This window comes from Stenella coeruleoalba, assembly GCF_951394435.1.
Source record: "Stenella coeruleoalba genome assembly, chromosome: X".
NCBI lineage: Eukaryota > Metazoa > Chordata > Mammalia > Artiodactyla > Delphinidae > Stenella > Stenella coeruleoalba.
This window is the reverse complement of record NC_137152.1, coordinates 16,774,685-16,798,820: the sequence shown is the minus strand read 5'-3', so window position 1 is coordinate 16,798,820 and position 24,136 is coordinate 16,774,685.

Sequence of the window (24,136 nt, the reverse complement as noted above, 5' to 3'; positions counted from 1 at the left end):
ATTATTTTTTTCCTAATGTAAGTGGAATTAATATTCTAAAATTCTTCCACTGAGGCATGTGCTCCAACAAGCATTTCCTGGCCATCCCCAAAGGCTCAGAAGAACTCATATGGAGAGGAGCATTTTCCCAGCATGTCACCTCCTTCTCACCATATAAATCTCTTTGTTTTCTTTCCTTCCCTCTCATTCACGTCTTGACATTTCTCTTCATCTTACCACTATTTCTACATCATTTTAACAGTTCCTATTTCTCTCTCTTCTAACTATCTGATCTTCTTTTCCCTATTCTGTGTACCAGCTTTGGAGTAAGGGCTTGAAGACAGTGCCTGCCAGCATTCACAAGCTTCACTGTGGTCCACAGAAACAGCTGAAGAGTCAGATCTACATCTGATAGGATTGATGTGGAGAGCTGAGAAAGCTGAGTTGTCCCTGGGGCGCTGGTGTGTAGGGGAAGGAAGGCTTTTTCCAGGGGGATTTGAGCCAAGGCTGTGATCTGGAAGGAAACTGCCCATGGTTCTGAGTGGTCCCACTGAGGATGTAGAGAATAAAAATGGCCCATGAGCAGTGTTTGAGGAGGAGATAGAGGTGACTGAAGCAAACCTCCTCTGACTACAATTCCAGGCTTATCACATTGTTTCTCTGTCAGTGTTGTTCTTCTCTTGTTTCCTTTGCCCTCACATGTAGAAACCTATAAAACCAGGACACCAGCTGAAGCAGCCCAATGACCTCACTTCCTGTAGGCCAATATCCCACAGTAGCCATCACATCATGGATGCTAGAAGGAAGGACTTGATACAGAGACTCAGCCCCTATTTCAGGAATAAGTTTTAGGATGGATCTAGTTATTTTTTGCCTTAAAGATTTGAAAGGATTAAAAATGTCCAAAAGTGACTTGAGGGCAAAATATACAAAGAGGCAATATTGTTTGTTAGACCTTTGACCTTTCACAGAATTTGTGGCCCTTTAAGAAATGGGAAAACCCCCAAACGTTTTTTTTTTCTGTAAACTTATTTTCCCTTCTGCTGCTTTGAAGCACGTGTGTTTGACGGGAACTTTAAAATCCATGTCTTGGATTTATGTCTCTGATTGCACATAATTCATCAAGATCTTGCTCTTCATGAGCTATTTAATACTCAGGAAGCCATTTAAGTCACTTTAGAATTCCTAAAATCCAACAAGAAGTTGTGTTTACAAAGGACACACAAACCTGAAATATTTGCATATTTCATTTGAATCCAAATGCAGAAGCCATAAGTAATTTGAAATGGGAGAGAAATTCAGCCTCTCTCTTCTCTGTCAGTGAGAAAGGTCTGATGTAACATCATCCAAAAATGTTTCCTGATAAGCCCACGTGGACATGATGGGTGGAATCTTATGTTACACACATCATTCATTGTCTATGGTCTCATGTTATAGTCACTTGTGTATGTATATGTCTTCTGTCTTTAATGAAGATGTCTGATGTAAGAGGAAGAAAACTAGATGAAAGCTTAGGTGACCAAGGTTCAAGTCCTGATTTTCATAGCTGTGTGACCTTGGACAAATCACCGAACATTACTGAGCCCCATCTATTCTGCGTACTTCATGAATTTTGAACACATCAAAAGTGATAATGAACCTAAACATATCCTGTCGACCCCTAAATGATACTTGCCATCTACTATTAAATCCGCACAGTTTTTACTTGTTTACACTTATTGTTTCAACAAGAATGTTTCAAGGTTCACAACAGAAATTTTGTGGGAAAAGAGGACAGAAACATGGGAAAAGAGTGGAGCTTTATTTTCAATAGACGTTTCTTTTTATGCCAAAGTGGAATGCCTTTATCATAACGATTATATGCTGTTACATACGCTGTTGTGGCTATTTCTAAATAGAGGAAGGGAAAACTTACCAAGTCCTGGGAAGCTAATTTTTATAAATGTCTCCAGATTAGACATTTTGGCATATTTTATGGTGAGTTGGTTCAAACTTGTATTTTTCAAAGACTATACTACTTACTTTTTGCTTAAAGAATATATTACTTGTACTATGTAATACAGTATACAATTATAAAAGAAACATGTCAAATATAATCTTGATTTTTATTTTATATTTTGCTTAAAATTTTGGTGCCAACATATTTTAGAAATAAGGAAGTCACATGCATTTTTCTCCTTCTCACAAAAGAGGAATTAAATGTGTTTACCACCACATGTGATCCCCAAGGAGGGTGCATTTTATTCTGGATGTCAAATTTTAAGTGGAGGAATAACAGGGTGCAGACATACTGAGAACACTGTCTCAGTAGCTGATGTTATTCCCTCCAGTGGGTGATGAAAATCAAATCCCCAAACTGCTCCTTCTGGGCTTTTTACTAATTAACTTGACATCTGTGGTGAAGCAGAACATAGACTAACCTTGTTCATTCCCAGTCCCACAATTAAACTGCTGGTAGTTCAAGTCAAAAGCTTATCTCTGGAAACTTGAGAGTAAAATAATTGCCAATTGACAGAAAGTATAAAACAACTTCTTTAATATTTTTACCAAAATACTCAGGAAAAGGAAGGGCTTTCACGTAGAGTAAAAATTGTACTCATCAAACCACCATGATTCCCTACTCTGTCTACTGTAGTTTTTCTCCACCTATTGATGACAGAATCAAAGGATCCATGAAAATAGGATCATTCATGTAAAATAGTTCCTCTTACAGAGCATAGAGGAGTGGAGTAATGCTATGATTGGGATGTGCTGCAGAGATGGGGGTGGGAAAATGAAGTGGGCAGAAAGTTTCTTGGAAGATCTAGGGAGGAAAAAAAAAGATTCTCTAGAAAAAAAAATTAAAGAATAATATAGCAGAAAAATGTTTACTGCAAAGAGAAAGTGTTAAATTTCTCTCAGTTATGCTACTATCAGAAAGTGTCTGGTGACCTACGTGTGTCAGTAGCATAGAGTCCATGCAGACAAACCTATTGGGTGACCTGTGGCTTACGAGAAGGAAGTAAAGAGGTGATGATGGGAAACACTGGAGTCAGACTACACTTAGGTACAAATGAGAATACAGATGAAATAGAAACATTGATGGACAAAAGGACATGATGGCTGGGATTTTCTTTAAAATACCACATCAAAAAAATTTTTTTAAAGTGTGGGATTGAAATAAGTTACTTATACAAACAACACAGATAAATCTCAAAAACACTGTTACACAAAAGAGCATTTACTATATGATCCCATTTATATGAAGTTCTAAAAAAGGCAAAACTAATTTAAGGTGGAAAACTATCAGAAAAGCTGTTGTCTCTTGGAGTCAGGGTAAAGGCATGAATTGACTGGGAACGGGCATGAGGGAGTTTTCTAGGGTGGTGGATATGTTCTATGTTCGTGGGCCTGACGCACAGTGAGGCCTAACAAACCGAAATGTTGGAGTTTGGAGCAGAGAAAGGTTTATTGCAGGGCCGTGCAAGGAGACGAGGTGGCTCATGCCCTAAAATGCCCTGAGCTCCCTGAAGGGCTTCAGCAAAGCATTTTTAAAGGCCAGGTCAGGATGGGGGGGTGGGGGGGGTCGCAGGCTACATGATCATATGGTGCACAGTCCGCTGACTGGCTGATGGTGAGGGAACAGGTGGTGTCACAGGGGTTCATGTTATCAGTCCTTAGGCTCCAGGAGGCCTGGGGCGATGTGCTCTGTGGTCATCAAGTAGTTAATGTGTTCCATTTGGTGGGGGGTTTTCACATCTGCAAAACAACTCAGGAAATTTGCATCAATTACTATTGTCTAGGTGCTTCAGAGAGGAGCTGAAGCAGAGGATGTGGGGGAAGGCCTGTCCCGGGAAGGCCCCACAGGGTCCTGCTCAGTTACACAAAGGCTTTAGATTTAGAAACCTGGCCCTGCCACTGACTGTCTGGCCCTGCACAGAACACTTATCTTCTTCAAGTCTGTAAGATGTAAAATAACAACTGTAATAATAAATTCATATAGGAATTGTGAGGGGTAAATTAGACTGCCTGTAAAATATTTAGTACATTCTGGCGTGTCACTGTATATAAAATTTACTTCAAAATAAGGGACTATAAACAAATGCTGGTCTATTACTAATATACTACCTGAAGTTTTTTGAGAAAATACTCTGATGTCTGCAGCTTACTTAGAAATGCATAAAAGTATAAGAGAGTTTGGTGAGTGGCTAGATGAAGAGATGGATAGATATGTTATAAAACAAATATAGGAAAAAGATTAATTGTAGAGTCTAGATGGTGGACATATGAGGATTCATTTTACAATTTTTCACCTTTCCTTTATATTTGAAAATTTTTATAATAAAATGTTAGACAAAGTGGAAAATGAGAGAGATGAAATTGGCAAAAATGTGACTAACTAGTGCAGCAAGGGGACAGTTAATGGATTCATTATACCCTTCTCTCTACTTTCTATACGTTTGAAATTTTCCATAATAAAAAGTTAGAAAGGAATTCGTTTTGTTGGGGAGGAAAATTTTTCTTATATCCTTCTACGTTCTTCTGGCAGGTCTCAGAATTAAATTACATATCCATAGGAATACGAAGCCCCCAGGCACTCAAGCAGTTGTGGCTGACAGGCCATCCAGAGCTAAAGAGAAGAGGGTGTTGGTCTGGGACTTCAAAGGGGAGGAAGACAGTTCACAGGGAGATGGGAAGAGCAAATGTTTGGTAAACAAATGTTTGCCATGCCAAGCAGAGAAGTCTTTCTGATGTAAAAAGAAGTTGTCTTTGGTAATTGCTCTCTTCCAGGTACAGGTTCCCTATCTAAATTCTTTTAGGTCGTTTAGGAGGAGGTAAAAAGAAAAACTACCTGAGTCTTCTGTTTCTCAAAGATAACTAGCCCCAAACAATCCTCATACCAAAGAGACATTTTGGGATGGCAAATTTTGCTCCCCTACAATATGAAGAGATTATCCAAATTGAATACAGACGTGCATTTAAGTCATGTAATTATGAAAATATATTTTCTCTATATTTAATAACAGCATCTAATTTTTCCATAAAATAAGGGGGAAATGGAGAGAAGTGAGTTTAGATAGGAATCTAGGGAAATTAGAAGAGGGGGTCCTGAACTATCAATAAAAATTCCATCTCTATCAAAAGGTGATCATTTTTATAAATCACTTCTCTTCATCTAAGTTCAATTCAACTCTGTATCCTGATCCCTACGTAGAAAAGGGGAACCTACTTTGGTAGTGTGTGGAGTAGAAAAGGTAATTATTAAGAATTCAGACTTGAAAGAACATGAAGGAACATGGTGGACACTGGAGCCAAAATGTAAGCGTCCTACAGTTTTCTCTCATCCTCCCCAGTCCCCAACTTGGCTTCATCTCTTTCCATAATGTTCAGGTAACATGTAACTATGCTAGTGAATTGACTGATTTCATAAATCCTAATTCTACTTAACTAGCCCTAATACTTGCAGCTCCTTCTAATGCTACAGATTCTCATTCTAAATCCTCCCTTTGCTCAATATTGCCTTCTCAACTGATTCCTCAAGCACTACCTTCACACAACTACTATTGGGTTGACCAAAAAGTGTCATCAAGAAGCAGTTAGGAAGAGGAATGTTTGCACAGTTTAGAGTGATTTTATTAAAACAAAAAAAACATTGAGGCCTCCTTCCAACATGCTATATTGTCCATCCATTCTCTTGAATGTATGTGTGTTCCCAATTCTTCATCACAATGGTCAGATTGATCACTGATGTGGAAACAGATCTCATTCCTCTCAACTGGCTTTTGTCAAACAGAGAATGAATCCAAGTCATCTCTCTGGGAGATAGTGCTATATCTCTGTAGATTAGAGAGAAAAAGCCCAACAGTATGACAGAAAAGATTCAACTGTCAAAATTAAACTAAATATCTTTTAACTTCATCATAATTTCATAAGGGTATATTCCCTAAAAGATGAGAAAGAAAGATTCCTCTACCACAGTCCACCTGGGGTCCAACGCATAAAAGCACAAAGAAAATGGCTGAATAATTATCTGATCTTGGGTTAAAGAAGAATATCCTAAACTGGAAAGTAAGAAAACAATTGCAATAGGTATGTCTACATAATAATGTAAGAGTTCTGCTTATCAAAATGAGAAATCAAACAGTAAGCTGGGACTAGTATATGCAAGAAATGTGAGACAAAGATTAAAATCCTTAATCTACAAAGAGCTCGTGAAAATTAAAATGCTTTCAATAAACGAAGGAAATGACCCGATCAGAAAATTCTTCCAATATCAAGAATAAAAATTAGTAATAAATACCTGAAAAACTGGTCAACACCACTGGCAATAAAAATAGAAAATAAAGCAATAAGATTTTTTTATGTCTTTCAAAATAGCTCAGATTTTTAAATAAGCAGATACATAATATTGGTGAAAATGCATAGAAAGAATCTCTCTCACTCACTGCAGCCAGGAATAAAGACTGATGCCACATTTTGGGCAGGACAATTTGATATGTTTCAAGAGCCTTAAAAATATTAATTCCTTTTTTCCTGATAGTTCTAATTCTAGGCATATATCCTAATAAAATAACCAGAAACATGAATATATGTACAGAGATATAGGCACAATAATATTCATCAATGTAGTGTTTATATCAGTTTGCAATGGCAGAGAACCTAAATTATACATCATTTTATTGAATTATAAAGTCAATAAAAATTATGCAGAGAATAGAATATTACATAGCTATTTAAATTATTTTGCAGAAAAAAATTTTGATGGGAAACTTCTTAATGTGTATTTTTATGGAAAAAAGAACATTAAGCATTATAAAAGATTTTTAAACTATGCAAAATTATATCTAAAACATGGAAATAAATGTGCTAAAATGTTAAGTATCTCTGGAAAATGGGATTATAAGTGACCATTATGTTGTTCTTTATATTTTTCTAGAAATGTAATAATTTCATTATCCACAAAGTACTACTAAAATCCCTGGAAGAACCCCTCTGTTTTTTATCTTTAACTCTTCCTCAAATCATAAGAAAAAGTCCATTTCTCTTTGAGCTATAGGACTTGCTACTTTAACAGAAATAATCAAACATTTCTCACATTTCTACTGCCCTCATTATACTGTGATTTACACTAGGAAAATGGTCCCCTTAATCCCTGTCTCTTGAATATGATTTTCCAATTTAGGAAGCTAAATTGGATTCTGAGAGAATAGAAAAAATACTGTAATAAAACTAATTAAAATTGCTCTAGAAACTCACAGAAGAATAGAATGCTACTAGAAATAAAATATTGATAATAAAACATAAGAGAAAAATGACATTTTTGCTTTATAAATTTGAGATCTGAAGCTAAACAGGTTCTTTATTTTCACTTAGGTACATGACCTGTAATTATAATATGGTGGTATTTTAGCAAATCACTTAGCTATTGCTGTGTAACAAACCACCACAAAACAAGATGACTTAGAAAAACCACCATTTATTTAGCTCACAGTTGGCAAATTGGGCTGGGCTCAGCTGAGCAACGCTTCCAGTCTCAGCTAGGCTTACTCATGTGTCTGTAGTCAGCTACCCTGTAGCCAGAGGAAGCCTGCTCTAGGATGGCCTGAGCTGCGATGGCTTGTCTCTATTCCATGTAGTCTCTCATCCTGCAGCAGGGTAGCCCACGTTTGTTCTTACATTGCAGGCTCAAGTCCAAGAGGGAGTGCAGAAGCTAGACCACTTGTGGCCCAGGCTCTAACTGACACAGTGTCATTTCTGCTTCATCCTAGTGGCAAGTAATCCCAAGACTAGCTCAGATTCAGAAGGGGGGAAACAGATTGCCTATTTTGATAGGAAGACCTGCACAAATTCACTTGGAGGACCCCAGAAGAGTGAAGAATTGTGTCCTTTTGCAATCCACCACATTAGGTTATGGCATCTAGGCCCAAACACCCCATTTTACTCATATGTGTGATTAACTAAGGTTAAAAGATCTGACAGCTAGGAAATAGATTTTCCCTACAATCCATAGTAAAAAACATAGAAGCATGTACCTTCCTAGATTTCAGCTAGGTCATCACATACAACTGAAGCATTGAGTAATTCCTCCTCAACTCCATCCTTCTTTGCAAATCTGATTTCCTTTTTTCTAAAACAGTAATTGGAAAACCTTCCCTTTATTTTGTTTTATAATTGCAGTTAATTTTTTATCTAAGTAGTTACTTGAACACGGTTTTAAAAAGTCAAATAGTATTTAGAGGCTTTTAGCAAAAAAGACTACTACCTTATTTCAAACCTCCTGTCCTGACCAACCAGCACACAGGGCAGTCACATTTCTTAGAAGCAACCTCTTTACACTTTTTCTGGCTGTTTTTTCTCCTTTGGAAATAACACATATATAATTTTAAAATTCATTCATGTTAGACATTTGATATAGTGGCAGGCAAAATAATAGGCTCACAAAGATGTCCATGTTCTAATTCCTAGAGTGTGTAGATTTGTTACCTTACATGGTAAAAGGAACTTTGCAGATGTGATTAAGGTTAAGGACTTCGAGATAGGGAGATTATCCTGAGTTATCTGGGCAGCTCAGTCTGATTACATGAGTCCTTAAACGTGTAAGAGGACAGAAGAGAGTATCAGAGCTATGGATGTGAGAAAGATCACCTCTTCCCTGCCTTCTATCCCCCACTCTCTTCGCCCCCATCACCCATTGCTGGCTTCAAAGAAGGTAAACAAAGGGAGCTATGAGCCAAGGAACGTGGTGACCTCTAGAAGGTGGGAACAGCCTTAAACTCATAACTAGTAAGAAAACAGGGACCTTGGTTCTACAACTGGAAGAGGCTGAATTCTACCAATCACCCAAATGAGCAGGAAATGGATTCTTCCCTAGAGACTCCAGAAAGAAATACAGTCTGCTAATACCTGGATTTTAGTTCATTGAGACACATACTGGACTTTTGACCTCAGAACTGTAAGATAATACATTTGTGTTGTTTAAGCTACTAAGTTTGTGATAAATTTGTTACAGCAACAATAGAAAACTCATAAAGGTATTGACTTCCTTCTAAAATAGATGAGGATTTTAGCTCTTTCACATCATGCATTGTCTCCTTTCCTGCTTGCATGATAGTTGTATCACAATTTTTAGTTAAGTTTATGTTCCAAATTTTAAAAATTATGATATTGTAAAGAATGTTTACACCTGAATCAAAAAAATGTGCAATGATTATATTTCCTTTCTTACACAACTCTTCCCATGTCAAATCCTCACCCCCCGCCAACTTTTCTGGCATTAATAACTGCTTAATTTCACCCATCACCTTAAACTTACACAAAAGTATATGTCAAATATATTTCAATTTAAAAAAAACACAAAAGGGAGAAATAGGAAAGAGGAAAGGAGTAATAGGTCCTGAGCAAGTCCAAAACCTTAAGGCCCACTGGGGCCGTGGTCCCATCTTCCAGACACACTGAGGTAGGTGTTGGTCCCCCAAGGCTCCCAGGTGGCCCCACACCCATGTTTTGTTGGGTACACATGCCAGTCATGGGTTGTAGTCCTGTGCCTGTGGCTGTCCCAGGTTGCAGTTGCACAGGTGCCTTTAAGTTTTGAGGTCTGGGGGTGGCCCCATCCACACAGCTCCACTGGTCATTGCCCTGGTGAGGGCTCTCTGTGGTGGCCCTGCCCCCACAGTGGCCCTCTGCCAGCGTTGTGCGCCTGCAACCCTGTGTGGCTCCATCCTTTGAAATCTAGGTTGAGACAGCAACCCCACCCCCCACCCCCTGGACTTTGCTGGGCCCAGCGAAAGCTGCACCTGGGATGGTGGAGAAGCTGGTGCCAGAATCCAGGGAGGGCAACCACCTGGCAGAGACAGCACCTTCTTTGAAATCATTCTGCCCTGCAGGCTCTTGCACTATGGGCCTGTGGAGGGAGGGGTAGCCTCTCATCTCTAAAGTGCGCTGGGGGTTCATTCTTTCATTTTTTGGACAATAGGCCCTGGCTTCTGTTTAGATGGCCAGTCTCCCCATTGTCTTCATGAATAGCTCCTAGCTTCTACTGAAATGGTCAATCCATACCAATCTCCTCATCAAATTCAGGACACCCTTTGTGTGCTCTCTGAACAAGCCTTCTTACTTCTTTCAGTATGGATAAGTTGAGAATTTTCCAAATTGTCAACCAGTCTATTTACTTTCTGATTAACAATTCTACCTTCACGTAATTTCTCTCATCACATTTTACTGTAAGCATTCAAGAGAAAGCAAGCCACTCCTTCAGCACTTTGCTTAGGAATTTCTTCAGTCAAATATCCATTTTCAGGGCTTCCCTGGTGGCGCAGTGGTTGAGAGTCTGCCTGCCAATGAAGGGGACACGGGTTCGTGCCCCGGTCCGGGAGGATCCCCCATGCCGCGGAGCGGCTGGGCCCCTGGGCCATGGCCGCTGAGCCGCGCGTCCGGAGCCTGTGCTCCACAACGGGAGAGGCCACAACAGTGAGAGACCCGCGTACCGCAAAAAAAGAAAAAAAATCCATTTTCATTGTTCTCAAGTTCTACCTTCCACAAAATACTAGGACACAAACACAATTTAGCCAAGCTCTTTGACACTTACAACAAAGATTGCCTTTCCTCCTGTTTCCAATAACATGTTCCTCATTTCCATCTGAGACTTCATCAGAATGGTCTTTACTGTCCATATTTCTACCAACATTGTTCATGAACACTTAGGTATTCTCTAAGAAGATTGAAGATTTCTCTACAGCATTCCTCCTCTCCTGAGCCCTTAGGAGAATCACCCTTGACGCCCATTAACAGCAAAGTAGGCTTTTTCTAGCATGAATCTCAAAATTCTTCATGCCTCTGCTCAATGCCCAGTTCCAAAGCCTCTTCCACATTTTTAGGCATTTGTTACAGCATCACCCCCACTTCTTGTACCAGTGTTCTTTCTTAGTCCATTTTGGCTGCTATAAGAAAATGCTACAGACTGGATAGCTTATAAAGAACAGAAAATTATTTCTCACAGTTCTGGAGGCTGAGAAGGCCAAGATCAAGGTATTCGCATGGTCCAGTTCTGGTGAGGGCCCTCTTTCTGGTTCATAGCTGGGGCCTTCTTGCTATATCCTCACATGGTGGAAAGGCTAATTTGCTGTTTTAGTTGAACTTTTGGCTAGGTATTCTGACACCTGACAATAACACTATAAAATGAGAAAACTCTCCTTTAAAACAAAAGTGTTGGAAGATTGGAATTACAAGTCATGGACAGGAGAGCTGGCAAATCAGAGACCAGTGGAGGCACTGTATCTTTTTGTTACCATGTGTCATTGTACCCTCCATGGTAATCACAGCCATGGGTTTAGAGTTTAGAGTTAAGAGTTGTAGGCAAGAAAACTGATTACAAATCTGGTATTTGATTATTAAAAATTAGATGCTTTTAATAATGAAGAATGGCAATGTCCTGTTCCATACCTATATAAGCTGTTTTAATTATTTTAATACATGAATTAATCTTACCATATATATCTATTCAAAAATTTTCTTTGAAACCAAATTAGAATGATAATGAAGGTTGCATAGGTAAAGACAAACATTTTGAAGTGAGGAAAATATGCTAAATCTAGGGATCTTTTGTGATTTACAAGAAATAAAACTCTGGATTTCTTTTTACTTTTTGTTTTTCTTTCCCATGCTTTTTTTTTTTTTTTCATCTTTATTGGAGTACAATTGCTTTACAATGGTGTGCCAGTTTCTGCTTTATAACAAAGTAAATCAGTTATACATATACATATGTTCCCATATCTCTTCTCTCTTGCGTCTCCCTCCCTCCCACCCTCCCTATCCCACCCCTCTAGGTGGTCACACAGCACCGAGCTTATCTCCCTGTGCTATGCGGCTGCTTCCCACTAGCTATCTATTTTACGTTTGGTAGTGTATATGTCCATGCCACTCTCTCACTTTGTCACAGCTTACCCTTCGCCCTCCCCATATCCTCAAGTCCATTCTCTAGTAGGTCTGTGTCTTTATTCCCGTCTTAACCCTAGGTTTTTCATGACATTTTTTTTCCCTTAGATTCCATATATATGTGTTAGCATACGGTATTTGTCTTTCTCTTTCTGACTTACTTCACTCTGTATGACAGACTCTAGGTCTTTTAAACTGGAAAATATCACACCAAATCAGATAATTATTATAGATGCCATATATGAACACTCTTGCTTGCTGGATAGACTATTTAAACCTGATCTTTTCAGATTTAACATAAATAAAACACTTGAGCTAGATGGAGTATTATTTTAGTATTGAAAAATATGGGTGAGATAATGACATTGGTGAAATAACCTGTCTCAGGAGACATAAAAGGTAATCCATTCTGGCATTTTATGGCAATAACTGAATAATGTAATCATTACAACTTCAAAAATTACCTCATTCTCCAAATTGCTTAAAGACTCATTCAGTCTTTCCCTGGGACACGAAAAATTAGGCAATTTCCCTTCTTCCTGACCCTTTTTAAACATGCAACATCTATTGTACCATTTTCATTCATCATCAAATTCATCACTATCAAATACATCAGAATTATCAGAAAGCATTTTGTAGGCCAGAAATCAGAGTTTCTGCATTCTAGAAACTTCTGATATTTTCAGTGAATACTGTTACGTGGATCAAAATGTCTAAGTAGTAAACCACAAATGCATTAAATATAATCTTAAAAACATTTACATCAGATTCAGAGAAAGAATACGTGCATCAACAAAGGGGCATAAAGATATGAAAGATGGTGGCATGTTGAGGAACAGGTGAGTGCTTGGAGGGCGGCTCAGGATCCAGGATGAGGCAGAAGATGAGGCTGGGAAGTTAGGGACAGAGCATAAAATTTTTTAAGCCATATAAAAAGTTTGGGTTTTATCTGGTAGTGTTCGGGAGATTTACTGGATTAGGTTAAGCTGGATAGTAACACAATCAGATTTGCCTTTTAGAAAGATTGTTCCAGTCTGATAGCATTGCATTGCATGGATTAGAGGTAAGAATGAATGGAGGTGGGGAAGCCAACTGGAAGGTGGTAGCAATACGCCACATGAGAGCTGATAAGGGCCTGAGCTGAGACAGAAGATGGATTTGAAGAGAAGAGTGGTTTGGATAGACACTATAGAATTTTAAATGATTGAGCATGGTGAGGTCGGCAGTTTGTATTAGACACCACATATGATTCAGTACATCCGATCAGTGTGTTCATTCTGTGTCATTATCAGCTCTGACTCCTTCCCTTCATTCCTCCCTCCAGCCAGGTGCACCTGTTTTATTTTCCATCTGTGGTTCGAACTTCCTCTAATCCTATCTCAGCATTGGCTGCACATTGGCTGTACATTTAGTCATCTGGGGAGCTTTTTAAACAATACTGTTACCTGAGATTCTGATATAAGTTAGCTTTTTAAAATGAGGTTCTGATATAAGTTATCAGGGATGTAACCTGAGCATTGGGATTTTTTAAAAATCCCCTAATAAATTCAAGTGCAGTCAGGGCTGCCAAACACTGATATAAGTTATTGGTTGTGTTAGAAGCTAAGGACTTGCAAGACTTCTGCCATTGATTACTAGGGTTCTTCCAGCTCAGTCATCACTTGCCAGAGGTTTTAACATCTCATCTTTCTTTATTTACAATAATTTCACTTCACCTGATCACTGACTTTGAATTTTCCTTCAGTTTCTGGTCTAGCCCTCTGATAAGTCTGTCTTAGCTGCAAGAATGAAAGCAAATTCTGACTAATTGAGCCATCGAAGGAATTTATTTAAAGGATACTGGAATTTTCCATGAGCACCAGAGAACCAAGTTTGGAGTCAAGATCAATGCCCCAAATAAAATGTTAGAACTGACCCTGTGAAGATATAGTTATTACTGTCACTAGACTCAGGCACAATGGATTGCATAGCCCACACCACCAATGCTGAACACTACACGACTGCTTGGAGCTATGGCCACAGCTACTCCTGGAAAATAGATACAGCATTGTCTGCACAGGAATGAATTCCCTATTGGCCTTGCTTCTCTTTCCATTAGTTTCAGAATCTAGAGAGGGTACAAATCTAGAGAGTGTGGCATATGGCCACATTCCAGCAGCAAAGGAGGCTTGAAAAGTGAGTATCTGGCATTTTGGGCTTCTGTAGCTGTGGGAAACTCAGTGGTAGGCCTCATATGCAAGGAGTTCCTGTATGTAGCAAGGAATTTCAAGTTCTTTCTGAAAAGGTAAAAAGACGATAAATAGTTTTTAGCATTATTTCTCCCATATTACCTGGATATTCCTGCTTATCTGATTCCTACGCAACTGTTTTCTCAAAACCTGGCAACATGAATAGGCATTCTTTTCTTTCTTCATTCATTCAACACTCATTTGGTACCTATTACACGTGCCTACCACTTCCTCTTTTGTGTTCCTACAAATAGGTTATGATTACAGTCTCTTATGACTCTTCATTGAATTTGTTTCTATGGGGGGAGGGGCCTTTGTTTCTATGGGGGCAGGTGCCTTTGTTTCAGGCTGCATATTCTCAGCTCTAGTGCAATACTTGTTGAATGACCAGTTAATCAATGTGTCAGGCTTTGGTTTAGAAACACTGATTCTTTGATGAAAGAGGCTTAGACTCTTTTCTCTAGGACTTCGGTTTAGTCTTTGATGGCTATGGTTGATTGCCATTATTACCTTGATACTTCACCCTTCCCTGTATCCAATTTCTTTGCCATGTGATGTTACCACACCTCACATTAAAAGAACAGGTTATACTTCCCTTTCCCACTTGACTTTAGACTCAACCTTGTGACTTGATTTGGCCAGTGTAATGGGGAAGACATGATGGAGTGCCAGTTCTGAGTTTAGGCCTTAATCACACATATTTCCACTTTACTTCTTGCACCTATACTATTGCTATAAGAAGTACATACCCCCAACTAGCCCACTGGTCCAGAGAGAATGAGAGACAATTAGAGCAGAGCCACCTCCAGTGAATGTGGATCTCTGAGTTTTGGGATGATTTGTTATGCAGCACTGTTGTGGCTGTAGCTGACTGATACTTTTGATAATGATGAACTAATAGGGAACTTTGAGTTAGGGATACCACTATTTTTTTATACCCTTTCAGAAGTACAAAGTGATGTGCAGTGCTAACATATTAAGGTAATAATCTATAGGAGGTCTTTAGGTGGATATTTTGGGCCCTGAATATTGCTGTTATAAGATTTTGAATATACTTAAGAAAAGTGATCCAAGAAATAGTGGGGACTGAGAGTAGAAAAAGCCCCCAAATTGTGGCAGATTATCATCAGCATCATCAGCATCATCATCAACATTATTGATATCCTCTTCTATTTGAACACATTCTCTGTTCAGAGAATAACATTATTATCTCCATTTTCCAAATGAGAAAACTGAGGCTAAGGGATGTTAAATAATTTTACCAAATTATTGGAAAGAATCAAGATTTTTGTCCAGGCCTGTCAGATCCCATAGTCCATGCTCTAAATATGTACTTGTTACCTCAACCAGGGAAGAATACTAATCATAATAAAAATAATAATACATGTTAATATGTGTATGTTACTTTATGAAGTGTTTGCACAGATATTATCTCATTTGGTCCGCACAATATCTTTGCAAAATGAAAACTATTATGTATATGGTCATATAAAAGGCAAATGCCAAAGTTCCGAGAAGTTATAGGATTCTAGCCCAAGATCAAATTACTGATAAGTCCTAGCACTAGTTACAAACTCACAGAAGATGGGAAATGTATGTCCCACTGTCATACTAGAACATATGAGAAAACCTTTGGTGCACACGTTGAGGACATAGTTCACATGAGTGAAAATCTCTGGGTAGTTGGTTAAAATATATGAAGAAAAAATAATCTAATAGACAGAGCTAAGCCAAACAACTGAGTCATTCATTCCTACTGAAGATTTTACTTTCCCTATTCCACTGATGTGAGAAAAGAACAACCCTAAACACATTCTGTTGATACTCTCAGGATACATCCTAAATTAGTTATTTCTTCTCATATTTGGTTTCTAATTATTTATCTCTGGCTCAATTTGAATTTTATTTAATAAAGGGTCTGTTTTACTTGCATTATATTATTCTGTAAATTATTGTGGGCCACCACTGTGCATTTCATTCTGCCTTTGTTTCCCCCTTCACAAATATTGTTGTACAATGCCATTTATACAGACAAGCTGTTAACATTAGGTTACATCAATAGCAAGTGCATTTCTCTTCCTGAACATTACAATGCAAGTGTTCTATTTTTTAAAATAAAAGTCCATTCTTTGATGACTATTTCGTTTTGAATTTGTCTCTTTCATCTTTTCTAAAATGGAAATAAAATTGTCAATCAAAACAACAATATCAGAGGTGAATTCTATGCAAAGCATTTGCAAAGGTAGAAACATTCATTAAAGGAATAAAAAAGGAGAGACTGTTGTTATATCTTTAAAATGAATAAGTCACTAGTGACATTATCTATTCTTTGAAATCTGGGCATGATTATGTTGTTGGTTGTTTCATAAATCTCTCCTTACATAAAGTCATCTGGAAATAAAAGTCTGTCCTTTTTTGCCATGTATGTAACTTAGTGAGGAGAGAACTGGCCCAAGAACCAAAAGAAGAGACCTGGATTTAAGGGTGGGCATAGAACCCTAACCATTAATGGGAACTTGGGCAAGCCTTTCCATTTGTCAGAACAAATGGTTCTTAAACTTTTGGTATGGAAACACATTTTGGATCACATAAATCACTTCTGAAAACTTTCAAATACCAAGGTATCTCCCATTTTAGCTTGAGTTCCCCCAGAAACTGACCCTAAGACAAAATTTTAAGTTCAAGTGGTATATTTGGGGGGTAATCCCAGGAAACATTGGTAGAGGAGCCAGCAAGTGAGACAGGTAGGGAAGAAAACCAACAAGGGGTGTGTTATCACAACTGTCACCACCGTGGGAAACTATCTCAATCCCCCTGAAGATCTCTACAGGCTAGTATAAGAATGTGCCTCAGAGTTATGCCAGCTGAGGTGCAAGGAAGTTGGGGTATTAATCTACTTAACTCCTTGTCCATGCACAGTGCAAGGACTACTGCTGGGGCCATTAACTCTATGACACTTGTGGCTTGCTGTTGGGCAGGCCAAGTGCTTCTTTGACCAGACCAACAGTCCTTGGGTAAAGTCATGAATTTTTCAGTAAAGCAGCCTTTGACAACATGTGAAGGTGAGAGCTGAGGGGATAAGAGTGAGGCACCATAATGTGTGTTATATCTTCCAACCAAGATTTTTACACTAATCATAGAGTGAACATTAGTCTTTTTTTTCTCTCTCTCTCTCTCTAGGTTCTAGACCACCTTCCTATGTTTGAGGAAATCCCTACCCTATGGGTTTTGGGAAAGAACAGAGCCTACCTTCTAGCATGGAAGCTGAAAATGGAAGATGCGCGTTTTCCAAGCCTTGCTTGCAGGTAGGACTCTACCGATCAGATGCTGTTCCTTGAGATATTGAATCTGGAGCAAGTGACACAGTGAATCTGGGGTACTGGAACACTAAATCTTGTGACACTGGCTGGCAGTGGTGGCAGCAGCCAGTCTCCAGAGCATCTGTGGCAGGAGGGAGAGGGTCAGTGGTGGTGCCCAATGTGTAGAATTCCCAGCAGCAGTGGTGCAGGCTCATGAGTACATTGTTTGGCAGTGGCCACAGTAGTGTCATCAGATACCTCCTTAGCCTCCCTTGGCAATGCTCATTTTCTATGCCTTATTTTTTGGTCTTCCTGGTGATTCTGTGAGCTACTGTTGACTTACCAATGCATTTGATATTTGCTTAAATCATCCAGGGTCAATTTCTATTGCTTGCAACTCAAAATCTTAACTAATACAACAGGTCCAGGGTGTAGCCCCAAAACTTCGATTTTTAACAGCCTTTCAAAGGGATTCTAATGCAAACTTTGAGAACCACTGCTCTGGGTTCTGTTTCCTCAAAAGGGAAATAAGTATAACAACATATGCTCAGCAGAGCACTTGTGATGTTCAAATAAACTAATTACCAGAGAGGAGCTTCAAAAGCGTGAGTAAGATGATTTCACAATTGAAGGCATCAACTAAATGATGATTTTGAAGTAATTTTCCACTCAAAATGAATGGATTGCATTAAAGCATTTCAGCTACATCGTGAAGCAATGTATTTAAATATTGATGTCTTATAGAGAACAACCCGGCGATCCCCGTCTCCAAATTCCTCCAGCCCTCACATTTGGAGCCAGTGAACCTGTGGTAGATCAATTACGAAAATGGCCACAATTCTTCACCCCTCCTTGTATCTAGTTCCTTACACTAATCTTGAGTTAAGTCAATCAGATGATTGTTGATTTAAGCCATTTTGTTTTGGGTGGTTTGTTATACAGCAATAAATAACTGGTACAGTCCCTCAAATACTTTCTGTGTTCTCTCTGAGCTCTGAGACCACTTGGGCCTGTAGGAGGGTTGACTAAGGAACTTCTCATCAGGTACTCAGCATTGTGTAGTACATACCTGTAGTAGTTTTGCTGGTATCTCCCTCTGGCTTACATCCCAATTTTCAGTGATTGGGTCCTTGACTTATCACACTGTTCCAGTGACGAAGTTCTCTGTCCAGTAACCCATTATATTTTCACGATTTAGGCTTTTGCTAGAGGTACACTAAATACACATCTTGCAAAATGTCAAGTGGCCTAATTCTAAAATCAACATTTATCTAAAGCTGAATATCACCATCCTAGAATTACTTTCTGGGATAGATGTTAATTATTATAATTATACAATTTTATCATTAAAAATGTAGTTTCAAGGAGATTATTGTCTATGTTTTCTTCTATGAATTTTATGGTTTCAGGTCTTAAGTTCAAGTCTTTAATACACTTTGAGTTAATTTTTGTGCATGCTGTAAAATAGTGGTCAAGTTTCATTCTTTGGTATGTGGCTGTCCAGTTTTCCCAACACCATTTATTGAAAAGTTTGTCCTTTTCCCATTGTATATCCTTGATTCCTTTGTTGTAAATTAATTGATCATATATTCATGGGTTTCTTTCTGGGCTCTCTATTCTGTTCCATGTATCTATGTGTCTGTTTTTATGCCACTATTATTTCTATTACTATAGCTTTGTTATATAGTTTGAAATCAGGGAGCATGATGCCTCCAGCTTTGTTCTTCTTTCCCAAGATTGCTTTAGCTATTCAGGATTTTTGTGGTTCCACGCAAATTTTAGGATTATTTGTTCTATTTCTTTGAAAAGTGCCATTGGAATTTTGATAGGGATTGCACTGAATCTGTAGATTGTTTTGGGTGGTATGGACATTTAACAATATTAATTCTTCCAATCTATGAACATAAAATATCTCTTCGTTTATTTGTGTCATCTTCAATTTCTTTCATTAACATCTTGTAGCTTTTTGGGGTGGGGAGTGGGGGGTGGGAGAAATGGGTAAAGGGGATCGAAAGGTAAAAAGAAAAGCAAAACAAAAAACAAACACTATAGCTATCTGTTAAGTGTTAGTTCAGGTGTATTAAGTCTCTATATGTTTTATAATCAGTGCTAAAGGAGAATGATTATCTCAAACTTAGTATCATATTGAGTGTAGCAAGATATATGTGTATACAGATAGTGTATAAACTTCAGTTTGTGATGATGCCTTGTGAAAGGGAAAAAATTAAAACATCTTTAGCTCTGACATGAATCATATATGTCCATCTTTGATTATAAAACAATGATAATTATAAAATAATGATAATTATAATGTCACACACAAAAAATTAAATACTAATAAACGTCTTTAAATACTTTATTAGAAAAAAATTAAACTGTGGACAAAGGGGGATATTTTATAACAATGAAATTTCACTCCATGAGAAGATATGTACAAAATATCACAGCAGCCAGATATATGAAACAAAATCTCTCAGGAATACAAGTTCTTTATAAGAAATAATAATAATGGAAGGCTTTAATTTTCTTTCAGAATTTTGACAAATAAAGTTGTCAAAAGCAAAGACACAGCATTTGAATAATATAAGGAACTTAAAAATAAAGTCACCATTCACTTTTCATATGATTGAACATTTACAAAAATAAATTATTTATTGGCCACTGAGAAATCCTTAGTAAATTTTCGATAGTAGGTTTTGCAGGCTACATTTTTGATCATAATCAAATAACATTCAATAAAGTCATAAAATGACAGAACAACCTACTTAGAAATAAAGAAATCTCTTCCTAAATGACTCCTAGATCAAAGAGGAAATTACAAATTATCTAGAAAGTAATAAAAATTATACTTTATTATATAACTTATATAATTTATAAGTTCAGGTAATTTATAGTCTTAAATACTTTTATTTTTACAAAAGACTGAAAATAAGTGAACTACATGATTCAATTTAAGGAAGTCAACAATATAAACCAAGAGAAAGTAGGAAGAGGGATATAATACAGAAGAAGATAAAAATTAACAAAAAATAATGGGAAGGATAATAAGTGTTCTTTAAAAAATCAAATAAGCCAACATCTGGCAAGTCCAATTCAGAAAAGAGAAAACAAAAGTGCTGTTATTGGGAATGGAATAGATATTATAACCACAAAAATGGATAAGATTGAAAAAAATTAGAGGTGATATGCAAGTTCATGGCATCAAAATTGAAAATCTGAAGGAAATGAATGACTTCCCAGTAAATTCTGGACTTCCACCAAACCCTATCATAAGTCATAAATAGGGTCCAAATGGTTCAATCCCATAAAGTGCAAGGTTGCATTACTGCAAAATTAATGAAAACCAGTTTTTTTTTGTAACATCTTTATTGGGATATAATTGCTTTACAATGGTGTGTTAGTTTCTGCTTTATAACAAAGTGAATCAGTTATACATATACATATGTTCCCATATCTCTTCCCTCTTGCGTCTCCCTCCCTCCCACCCTCCCTATCCCACCCCTCCAGGCGGTCACAAAGCACCGAGCTGATCTCCCTGTGCTATGCGGCTGCTTCCCACTAGCTATCTACCTTATGTTTGGTAGTGTATATATGTCCATGCCTCTCTCTCGCTTTGTCACAGCTCACCCTTCCCCCTCCCCATATCCTCAAGTCCGTTCTCTAGTAGGTCTGTGTCTTTATTCCTGTCTTACCCCTAGGTTCTTCATGACATTTTTTCCTTAAATTCCATATATATGTGTTAGCATATGGTATTTGTCTTTCTCTTTCTGACTTACTTCACTCTGTATGACAGACTCTAGGTCTATCCACCTCATTACAAATAGCTCAATTTCGTTTCTTTTTATGGCTGAGTAATATTCCATTGTATACATGTGCCACATCTTCTTTATCCATTCATCCAATGATGGGCACCTAGGTTGTTTCCATCTCCGGGCTATTGTAAATAGAGCTGCAATGAACATTTTGGTACATGACTCTTTTTGAATTATGGTTTTCTCAGGGTATATGCCCAGTAGTGGGGTTGTCTTCCAAGGACTCGGATCAAACCCGTGCATCCAGGACCCAAAGGCAGCACTGCTCCAACAGGGTTCATAGGCAGGAAGCTGTTCAGCTTTCTTGGCCGAGTCTCGGAGGGAGGAAGAGAAACTTGTGCAGCAAGATGCTCAGGACCAACTGCAAGGCAGGAATGGGCATAGAGCTAGGTAGCCATGGGAGGAAAGGGAGATGAGCCAGGTTCTGTATAGGGGATGGACCCAGGGCAGACTGATGCTGACATGGTGGCTCTTCCCTTCCACTGGAAAGCTTCACACTGCTCCTTTTTTTTGAGTTCTTGAAAAATAAAAAATTCTGTCATTAAACGGAGCAAGTCCCAACTAGGTGGTCACTTCCAAATCCCCTTCCGCTCCCATACCCCACATTTGATAATAGGGACTAGGCAGGGAACTGGCATCGAGCAACAACTGGATTATATCCAATGGCAGACACCTCAAAAAAAAAAAAACACTAGACTATAAACAGTGGTTATCTTTGGGTGGGAGGATGTACAGAAGCTTTCAAATACTGTGTAAAATCTGATTTTTACATTGTTTCACTATTGTAATTAGGAAAAACAATCCAGCTGTGATGTTGTCCTTCTAGGCAGACATCTGTAAACCATACCCCCTCTCCAAATTAAAACAAAAATTTAGTGGTTAGATTTTAAACATAGTGCAGGAATGATAATGTGCTAAGTACTGGTTTGTTGCCATGATACTAAATAGTCTGTCACTTTCAAATGAAGTGGTAGAGGAACAAGACCATATTTGGCTAGCTTTGCCAATGTAAGATACTGATGGTGACGTTGCCACCAAATTATTATGCTCTATTCCTTTAATAGTAAATGGCTACAGTAAAGACTTGTCTTCTTTTTAACTCCTAGTAATGATGATTGGCTGATGGTGATGGTGCTAATGCATTAAAGCAATCCCACAAATGGAAATGTTGTACACTACTCAAAGAAGCTTTCTAAATACTTTCAGAAGCAAAAATATAATTGAAGTCCCCGTTATATTCTTTATTTCTAATATTTTTCATGCATTTGCTAGTTGAAACAATAACTTGAAGAAAAAATTTCTAAACCTTAAATCTGGAATGGGGCAAAATAATTGACTTTGGAGCTATGTAACTTTCAAGATAGAATCTTCCCTGAATTTTCATGTGCATTTCAGCTTTCATTGCCTGGATACCACTCCCAGGATCTTGACTAGAGAGGAATGATAGAAGTGTCTTTTCATCAGCTGTCGTATAAGAGACACTTTCATTCTCAAAGGCACAGTGTTGTTTCTTCAACAGGTTTCAGTAGCAATGACTCTGCCCACAGGCAGCCATCAGTTGTCAAGTATTGCTCTATTATTATTATTTAAAAGTAAGGTATTAAGGCTTTCTTATATTCTAGCTGCCTTTTTAGACATGTAATAGTGGTCCTTCCATCATGTTTGGACATCTTGTAAAACATGTGACACGGCAAATCCAAAATGGATTGCATCTCTATATAACATACCATCCCAAAATCTTATGACTAGAAATCTTTCCCTTACTTAAGAATGATGAAAATGTTTCACTATTTTTCTGATGTCCCATAATTCCTTTTTGAACACACAACTAAACCAAGTGGACAAAGCATTGTATGATTGTGGATCCTAAATTATGTATAACTCTCTTTATACTTGTTGAATTCCCAAAGACAATTACATGATAATTCCATTCACCAATTTTCTATCCTATAAATAGTTTTTAAATCAAATGGGCTATGTTTGTGGTGTAAAACCTAGAAATCCCTTGGAAAGCAATAAAGCAGAATACCGTATGCTAACACATATATATGGAATCTAAGGAAAAAAAAAAAAGGTCATGAAGAACCTAGGGGTAAGATGGGAATAAAGACACAGACCTACTAGAGAATGGACTTGAGGATATGGGGAGGGCGAAGGGTAAGCTGTGACAAAGTGAGAGAGTGGCATGGACATATATACACTACCAAACGTATAATAGATAGCTAGTGGGAAGCAGCCGCATAGCACAGGGAGATCAGCTCGGTGCTTTGTGACCGCCTGGAGGGGTGGGATAGGGAGGGTGGGAGGGAGGGAGACGCAAGAGGGAAGAGATATGGAAACATATGTATATGTATAACTGATTCACTTTGTTATAAAGCAGAAACTAACACACCATTGTAAAGCAATTATACTCCAATAAAGTTGTTAAAAAAAACTATATGGGATTGTCTTCTTAAGCATATTCTTTTAAAGTCTGTTATTTTAAAGTTTGATGGTGAGGACAAAATAGGTTTGGGCTACCTCATTTTTCTCTAACATTTTCTTTTTCTGTATTCTTTATATTCTTTATTTTATCAGAATCAAAAGTTATTTATTAAGTTGACTTTTAGTTTATATTTTAGTTTTTTCTGCTTGTGATAATTTGGGGTGGCAAATTGACATTCAGTTATTAAATTGTCCTTGTAAGGTGTGATGAATTCTCAATAGGACTTTTTTTTTCTTGAAATACTCTACTTAAATGAAATACTCTACTTAATACTCTACTTAAATAACTACATTTTAAATAAAGTTCTTAAAAGGTTATATATTTGATGTTATAATTGTTCATACATGAAACAATTCTACAGAAATTAGAATTAATATGTAACCTAATCACTATTATCCAGTCATTTATTATTATTCAAATTGT